This window comes from Lutra lutra, chromosome 3 (genome assembly GCF_902655055.1).
Source record: "Lutra lutra chromosome 3, mLutLut1.2, whole genome shotgun sequence".
In the NCBI taxonomy this organism is placed as follows: domain Eukaryota; kingdom Metazoa; phylum Chordata; class Mammalia; order Carnivora; family Mustelidae; genus Lutra; species Lutra lutra.
In genome coordinates, this window is record NC_062280.1 from 144,473,672 (window position 1) to 144,483,481 (window position 9,810).

Below are 9,810 nucleotides of genomic sequence, written 5' to 3' on the forward strand. Positions count from 1 at the left end.
TGTGTGTATACATGGAATGAGAGAGGACAAATGGGTAAAGAAGAAATGGCTAGAGAAGAAAAAGAAAAGGGCAAGTTTTTGGTTTTTTTTTTTTAAAGATTTTATTTATTTGACAGAGAGAGATCACAAGTAGACTGAGAGGCAGGCAGAGAGAGAGAGAGAGAGAGAGAGGGAAGCAGGCTCCCTGCTGAGCAGAGAGCCCGATGCGGGCCTCGATCCCAGGACCCTGAGATCATGACCTGAGCCGAAGGCAGCGACTTAACCCACTGAGCCACCCAGGCGCCCAAAAAGGGCAAGTTTTTAAAGTGATTACATAGGGTGGTGTGCCCGCCTGGCTCAATCAGTAGAGCAGGTGACTCTTGATCTCCAGGTCCTGAGTTCAAGCCCCATATTGGGCATAAAGCTTACTACATACATACATACATAGGGAAGAAGAAAAAACTATTTAGCACCCCATCCTCATATAGTGTTGAATGAAGAACAAACTTTCATCTGTCCTTTTCAAACTCCCAGCTTGAGGAGGAATGCATATGAGCTGTGAGAGAAATGGACAATGTCTCTGCTGTTCCAGGTGAAGTGGGGAGACCCCCAGGCCCTGAAGCCTTCACCCTGCCTGTCCCCAGGATGTTGCTGGAGGAGCTTAGTCTCCCCAAAAGAAAGAAATCAAGGATGGACCAGACGCAGTTGTTAAGCGGTGCAGGTGAAGAGTTTAATTAAAGTGATGATGTGAGAGTGGGCAAGCTCAAGGGAGAGCTGTGTGGCCTGGGGTTTGGGGTTCTATCCTTGATTGGTAGTCACTAACAAGAGGATGGAATATTTATTATTTGGGGACTGGATTTCTTTGGGAGCATGGTTTCATGCTTTTTCTCCCTTACTTGATCAGGTCTTTGGCCTTCTTCGTCTTGGGCCTATCTGATTTGATCCAACTTCTTGTAGCTTTGTTTGACAGTGCTGTCCGGACAGGTATCTGATTTTCCTGATAGCTGACCCCGACTCTCCCTTTGCTGGCCTCCAGCTAAGGAAGGAGAGTCAAAGAAAGGCAGACAGGAGCAAAGGGCTCCCGTCCTAGAAGAGGAAGCTACCCTTAAAAGGAAAAAGATCCCATCCTGTTATTCTACACCATGCTGGAAGGAGCCCTCCACTCTTCCCTATGTTCACAACTATCTGTTACGTAGATGAGTATGTGGACAAAACCTGATTGGGTGACAGGTTCCTGGAGGGTTAATCAGATTAAGACAGCCCACTCATCATCTCCTAAAAACCCCTGGATTTAAATACCAAAATGGCAAGCCCCTTGGGTCCCCTGCCTCTTCCGGAGCTCTGTACTTTGGCTCTGTACTTTTGGCCCCATAAACCGCTCTGCTGCCCACCACTTTTTGTCGGGTCTACCCCTTCATTCTTTGAAGTGGCATGACCAAGAGCAGCAGTGCTAAAGGAAAATCCTGAAATGCAGACATCCAGTTAGAACCTAACTACTGCCTAACTAATGCCGTGAACCAGAGTCACAGATTTACTCTGGAAACTGAAAAAATATTAGATCGCAGCTAGGTTTTTCACCTTCCTGAGGGCTCATTATATGCCAGATAGCAATAATTTTGGCCTAATCCTACTTTGTGTTCCTTTTTGTGTTCCTTCCACCATGATCCCACACCCTTAATATCCATTCTCAAACACACATGTTCCCTGGATTGCTACTTGTATAAATTATAAAACTGGGGCACCTGGGTGACTCAGTCAGTTAGTTAAATATCTACCTTTGACTGAGGTCATGACCCAAGGGTCTTGGGACTGAGCCCTGCTCAGCTGGAAGTCAGCTTCTCCCTCTTCCACTACCCCTCCTTCTACTCATGCTCTCCAAGTCTCTCTCTCAAATAAGTAAAATCTTCACAAAAAAAATAAATAAATAAAACTTAAGTAGTTCTTTTGAAGTATAGTGCACTTCTCCTGGGTCCATACTTTGTACCTCATCCTTGGGATCTCCTGGAACTTGAATCTAGTTATAGGTCTAGGAGCAAAGAGAGGTGGTGAATGGTGAGTCCTGAGAATTAGCATTGCAGGGGAAGACAACTGCCTTATGGGAAGCTATCACAAAGTCTTCCTTAATCTTCTCAGAGGAGGTTAGGGGATATAGGGGACAAATCCCTGGAGGTGGGGAAGCTGCTTCTACGTGGGGGTGGGAAGGCCACTTCCACTGGCAAAGAAGATTCCTCAGAGTCTAGGGCTTCTGCATTCCCAGCTCCATCCTCATCCGGGTTTTCCCACACATCCCCATTCCAAACACACAGGATCCCATCCTTTCTGAATCAATGCCCTCATTTAAATATACCCTTTGCGTCTGAGAGTTCAACCTGTGTGGTTAATTCAGCCAGTCCCAGAATGAGTATCTGTGTTTGATTTCTAGCCCTCTCAGCCCCACAGCTACAGAAGATAAAGGTCATTATCTTCTTTATCTTTTCTGGGTTTAGCTTTCTGGTCCTGTATGCATGCTTGAGCTGGAAGTTCAAATCCCTGAGCTTGTCTTTTTCTTTCACCTCTCTGTCCAGCAACATTAGGAGCAACCAGCCAATTTCATTGGATTTGTTAGTTTCCCAAAAATGTTTGAGCATATCATATACACAGTCACCCAGGTCCTTGCTTCTTATAAGTGGTCAATTAGGCATAGTCGATGCCGGTATTTTGTGTATCTCTAGAGCCCAGTCACACAATGGACTCTGTGTTCTCTTACTACTCTAGAGTCTTTAGCATCTTTAAATCCGATTAGAGAGCAATTCCTGGGGCACCTGGGTGGCTCAGTCAGTTAAGCATTTGCCTTTGGCTCAGGTCATGATCCCAGGGTCTAGGGATCAAGTCCCTCACTGGGCTCCCTGCTCAGCGTGGAGCCTGCTTCTCCCTCTCCCACCTCCTGCTTGCGTTCCTGTTCCTGTCTCGCTCTCTCTGTCAAATAAATAAATAAAAGGGTAGAGCAAGGCAGTTATTAGCAAAAGAAAAAAAGAATTGTTCCTGGACAGCTGCTTCCCTTAAGGAGAAGGGCAGGAGGCCTTATTAGGTGGATGACCTGATCTTACTTTGTGAGAGGGCTCACGTGACAGATGACTCCATAGGTGCCAACCAAATAATCCCTGACTGAACAGTTAAAATTACATTTCTGAGGGGGGTTGAAACTGAAATTAGGTTACATACTCAGTCCCAGTTTAAGAACTTGGCCTGGCAAAGTGACTCCTTCTTGGGCTTGAGATTTAATTTAAATTATATAGAGAGACAAGGATAGAGACCTACTAGAAGAACTTGACTCATGTGATTATTATGGAGACTGAAAGTTAGTTCTAAGACCTGCAGTTGGTAAACTGGAGACCAGGAGAGCCTATGGCACACTTCAGTCTGAGGCCCAACGCCTGAGAGGCAAGAGAACTAATGGTGTAAGTTCTAGTGTGAGTCTAAAGTCCCAGCTTGAAGATGGGCAGAAAAAGCGAATTCTCTTCTACTGAACTTTTTTTTTTAAATTTAGGCTTTCAGTGGATTGGATTAGGCCCCACCCACAGGAGAGGATGGTCTATTTTATAAAGTCTACTGATTCAAATGTTAATCCATTCACTAACACCCTGACGGACACACCCAGAATAATGTTTGACCAAGTATCTAGGCAACCACAGGCTCAGTCAAGTTGACAGATAAAACTGATCATTCAGACACAGAGGGTTCAGTGCCCAAAAATATAACTTCAAAGTTTTCTACTCTCCCAGATGATTGACTAAGCCATGTTCTTATTAAATCTTTTAAGGCACAAATGCAAACCAAGGAGGGAGGGCTCAAGAACGAACTACTGGCTACCTACTGAGCCAGCAAGGAGCTCCTAAACCCCATCTCTAAATTCTCCCTGTGCTTCCCTTCACCTCCTCAGTTCTCTCTTTCACAGAATACCCATCTTGCCTGGGAGATTCCTTGTTTCCCCAGTTACGCACAATAAAAAAGAAATACCCCAGGGGGCACCTGGGTGGCTCAGAGGGTTAAGTCTGCCTTTGGCTCAGGTCATGATCCCAGGGTCCTGGGATCAAGCCCCCCACATCGGGCTCTCTGCTCAGTGGGGAGCCTGCTTCCCCCTCTGTCTCTGCCTGCCTCTCTGCCTACTTGTGATCTCTGTCTGTCAAACAAACAAATAAATAATCTAAAAAAAAATACCCCCCCAAAAGTTTCCATATTGTTGAACATGAGCTTTGAAGTCAAACGTATTTTCAAGTCATTGTTTTGTTGCCGAGTTGCCTGTTTATTTTATCACCTCTACATCTATTTCCTGGCTTATAAAATGGGGTGATTATACCTACCTCACAGAGTTCTTATATTACTAGATGAGAAAACAAATCAAAAGGATTTAACACTATATTGTGGAGACTATTTGATAACTGCACTAATTATATTGGGTCAAATAATTGAAAGGAAGCACAAAAAGAATTTACTGTAGCGGTGGTATGCTAGTAAATGTTTCACAGCTGTCTTCTCCTAACCTCCAGAAAAAGCCCTGGTTTGTTGCGTTTGCCTGATTTGTAGTGCAGAGTTGGATGAAATGCAGAGTAGCATGCCACTGTACAGTACTCACCATATGGATCTATGAGGCATGAATAAGCTCAAGGGCACAGATAACAGTAAAATTGTTCAGAAGTGATGAGTTTGGGATTATTTGTTAGCTTGGTGTTTAACTATTCGGTCGTTTAGTGCTTTGGAAAAAGGTAGTGGCATCTGCAATCCTAGCGGGAGAAGGACCTGTGTGTTTCTGTCTGTGGAACAGAGAGGATGCCCATGGGCAGAGCTCAGCAGTTGAATGTGGAGGCAGTTGGAGAGAGAACGGGGGGGGGGGGGATCAGGCAATGCAAGACCCTGAACGCCTTGTTTAGATCAAATATAAACTTGCAGAAAAGTTTGTTTGTTTGTTTAGATTTTATTTATTTATTTGAAAGAGAGAGAGCTGGGGAGGAGTAAAAGGGGAGGGAGAGAGAATCTCAAGCACATTCCGTGCTGAGTGTGGAGCCCAACACGGGTCTAGATCTCACACCCTGATCATGACTTGAGCCAAAACCAAGAGTCGGGAGCTGAACCAACTGACCCACCCAGGCATCCCAAACTTGCAGGAAAATTTTAAAGCTTGAATACAGAATAGTCAGATTGACATTTTTTAAGGTTTGTATTTTTTTTTAAGATTTTATTTATTTATTTGAAACAGAGAGCGAGAGATCACAAGTATGCAGAGAGGCAGGCATAGAAAGAGAGAGGAGAAAGCAGGCTCCCCGCTGAGCAGAGAGCCCGGTGCGGGCCTCGATCCCAGGACCCTGAGATCATGACCTGAGCCGAAGGCAGAGGCTTAACCCACTGAGCCACCCAGGCGCCCTTAAGGTTTGTATTTTTAAAATAATCTCTATAGCCATCCCAGGGCTCAAGACTTGATGGCTCATAGCCATCACAGGGCTCAACTCTTGAGATCAAGAGTTGCATGTTTTCCTGACGGAGCCAGCCAGGGACCCCTTAGATTTACATGTTTACAAAGATTCCTCTAACTGCTATGGAAAAAAGTGGATTGGAAGGGGCCGGAATGGAAACCAGGAGCCTAGCTCAGACATCATTGCACTAATCCAAGTGGAAGAGGAAAGTTGTTTGGATTAGGAAGGTGGCACAGAGATGAAGAGAAGTAGATGAATAGGACACATATTGATATATTCAAGAGGTAGAACTGATGGGGCTTTGTGATTCCTTGCTGTGTAGCAGGATAGACCATGTGACCAGTGATAACTCAGCACCAGGACACAAAGTACACAAGCGAGCACACATGGAACATTGTTCCTTCTGGGAGTTCAGACAAGACTCTGGGTGTATTTTGTCTGACAGATGACATAATTCAGTTGAATTGCTTGTATTAAGTGCCTCATGTATGATGCAACATATGGGGGCTGTGGCCTACAAGAAACCCTCATTCTCAGTAAGTCAATTTAATTGTCTGTTAGGGAATCACTCTGGCACTCAAGTGTTAAATAAAGCATGAGAAAATTTAATTTGTCATTGCTCCAATGAAATCCAATTTGTCTTCAGATAGGTTTACCAAGACGTTGGTATCATACTTTATATATTAAATAAAGTTGTGGTTAAGATATAGTGCTGAAATACTTGGTAAGAGTACTCAGACAAAAGTCACAAATAACAGTAAGTCCTAAAACGCCATATTAAACAGATGGACCCTCACTGGTGTTCAGATTTCAAAGCCAGAGAAGCCACATGTGCTGAATATCAATGAGGAATTATGTCTACATTCCTGCTAAGAGCAAAATCTAGGGGCTTCCATATTGATGCATCAGACTTCCTACCCTCAACCCATAAACATTATGGGCAGGGTTTTCGCAGGCAGGGTTTGGTGACAATTTTATCTAAAGAAAGCACATGCCTCCCCCATCAATGGGTGGAGTGGAGACAATTCAGTTTAAGGCTCCTTTCTGTGAGGAGAGCTCTAGCTTCTTTGCCAGCATAGTTTTTAGTTCTCCCCCATGTAAAAAGCTGAGTTGACTCTGTTCCATGAAGTAGCTGGGGGCCAAGGGTTCTTCCATCTTACTATTTCACTATTTCTGGGGTGTTGACCTTTTCTACACATGGTGGACCACAATGTCTGCCTGTTCTAACCAACAGGAAAAGGGAAAGGGGGAAAAAGATTATATATCATTTCAACCAGAGCTTAAATATATTTTTTCTCATAGCTACATTATTCACAATAGCCAAAAGGTGGGAACAACAGAAGTGTCCATGGGAGGAAGACAGAATAAATAAATACACAAATACACACACACACACACACACACACACACACACACTCTGGAATATTAGACAGCTTTAAAAAAGGAAGGAAATTCTGTCATATGCTACAACATGGTTGAACCTTGAGGACATTATGGCAAGGAAGATAAGCCAGTCACAAAAGGGCAAATATGTGCAATTCCTTTACATGAAGTATTTAGAGTAGTTGACGTCCTAAAACATGGTAGAAAAAAAAAGGTAAAATGGTGGTTGCCAGGAGTGAAAGGAGGAGAGAATGACGAGTTACTATTTAATGAGTACAGAGTATCTATTTTGCAAGGTGAAAGAATTCTGGAGATGGATGATGATAGCTGACAATAATGTGAATGAACTTAATGTCACTGAATTGTGCACATGAAAATGGTTAAGATGGTAAATTTTGTGTCATGTGTATTCTACTGCAATTTTTAAAAAGATTATCTTTATTGGGGCACCTGGGTGGCTCAGTGGGTTAAAGATTTTATTTATTTATTTGTCAGAGACAGATAGAGGGAGAGCACAAGCAGGGGGAGCAGGAGAGGGAGAAGCAGACTCCCTGCTGAGCAAGAAGCCCAATGAGGGGCTCCATCCCAGGACCCTGGCTGGGATCATGGCCTCAGCTAAAGACAGGTGCCTAACCGACTGACCCATCCAGGCATCCCTTTACTGCAGTTTTTTTTTTTTTTTTAAGATTTTATTTATTGGGAATCTGGGTGGTTCAGTTGGTTAAACATCAGCTTTTGGTTCAGGACATGATCCCAGGGTCTTGGAATCGAGTCCTACATGGGGCTCCCTGCTCAGCAGGAAGCCTGCTTCTCCCCCTTCCACTCTCCCTGCTTGTGTTCCGTCTCTCACTCTCTCTCTCTCTCTATCTGCCAAATAAATAAATAAATAATCTTAATTAATTAATTAATTAATTTGGCAGAGAGAGAGAGAGAGAACAAGCTCAAACAGGGGTGCAGCTGGCAGAGAGAGAAGCAGGCTCCCTGCTCAGCAGGAAGCCCTGCTCAACAGGGAGCCTGCTTCTCCCTTTCCCTCTGCCTGCTTCCCCCCCTGCTTGTGCTCAATCTCTCTCTACCTCTGAGTACCTCAGGGAGAGCAGCTTGTAATCCACCTGCAATGCTCTGATACCCAGGCTATCTCCTCTTTGTCCCTCAAGCCCAAAGCCATAGTTCTTTTTCATTTTCCCTACAACATCCATTGATCACCCATCAGGAAGAGCCTGCATGGCCCATTAAAACTGGAGCCCCCAGATTTGCAACTGGCTGATTGCCTAATTGTTTTTACTCCTAGAGATAATGGATTTCTACAGCGTTTGTCTGTCAAGTATCCAGAGAGAAAGGCGCCATCTTTCTTCCATGATTGTTAAACTAAGAGAATTAAGTGCCAAGTAAACCTGTTCAGTGTGCACACAGTTTCAGCTCTGTGTGGGGATAAATAAGACCGGGTCTTTGCTCTGTAACTAGCTGACCCATGTGGACACATCTCTATAATTCCTCGGGACTAGTAAACAAGCTAGACTTCAGAGGACAGAACTGATCAAGATGGAATGACTTCTGAGAGGAGACAGTGCTTGGACAGATATTTCTGCTCCATTGTTATCTGTTTTTCTGGCTTCAAGGCTCAGATTTAACTGTGGCTGGGGAGAAAACCCTTAGCAGTTACTTTTCATTGTATATGCTTTTATTCCTATGTACCCCCTCATTACTAAGATAATCAGAATTTTTCATATTGCCTGAATCTAAAAAGCATTATGTAAATCACACTTTAAAATCGATTTTATTTTATTGATTCTTTTACAATTTTCCCAGCTTTCAGAAACCTTGAGCAACGAATGCCTTGTGGTGAAAGGGATGTTAATTGCTTTCCCTGGGGTCAAGCAGCCTCTTTGTAAATCATGAATCCAATAGCTGTTAAGAACCCAGAGGAAGAATTGACTATTAGTATTATAAGAGTTATAATTGGGCATTTTTAATTTAATTCTAATGTGAATTTGTTTTTGATAGATTTTTCTCTTCTTCTGACATCTTATAAATGAAGCAATTACTGCAAATCTTTTGACTCAGCATCTTCATTATGTTGGTTCACTATATGAGGCTTTATTCCAAGAATCTCTTCCCTCAATGACTAAAGCCCCTCTCTCTCTTTTCAGCATAAAGTGTGGGTCAAGGAGGATTTACAAAGTGCGCTTAACAGTGCTGACTTTCTATATGAGTTGTGGTGGTGGGATTGGCAGGTGGTGGGAAGAGGAATGCTAGGATAAAAATTCCTCTCCATATCCCGACAGATGTAACCAATCCAGTCAGGCAGACTGAAGCCAATATGTTTCACCTGCTATAGTACTATTTGAATCTTGATGAACTTTCTATGTGATATTTAAATTCCACCAGGCAAGAAAAATTAAAACTATAAAACTTACATTGAGAAAATACCTGAACAAGGGTGTGAGTTACTGCCTATCTTCTTAGACGTCTCCCACTGGTGCCATTGGCTGTAACTCTGGGGTGGTTTTAGAATCTTTCTTTCCTTCTTTATCTCTTTTTCTTTCTCATATTCCAATTCTTTGATACTGTTTCCTTCAAAATCTTCAAAATGCTAAGCCCAGTACCCCTCTCCTCCACATAGGACATAGGCTACACTTACTGACTCACTTCAAACAAATAGAATGTGGTTATATGATTACCATGGCTAGTGCATAACAAGAATAGCTTTCCACCTGTTTCTCCCTCCCTCCCTCTTCCTCCCCCTCCTCCTCTCTCTCTCTCTCTCTCTCTCTCTCTCTCTCTCTCTCTCACACACACACACACACACACACACACACACACACACACACACACATTATTTTGTTCAGGCTATTCAATAGGGAAAGCACCCTAAATCTGAGATCAGAGTGTCTCAGCAGGATGGTTTTTATCCTAGACTTTTATAGGGAGGGATAATGAGTTACAGATTTAGAGTTTGGGTTTCTTGCCAGCAGAAGAAGTCTCAGTCAGTTATCTGAAGAGG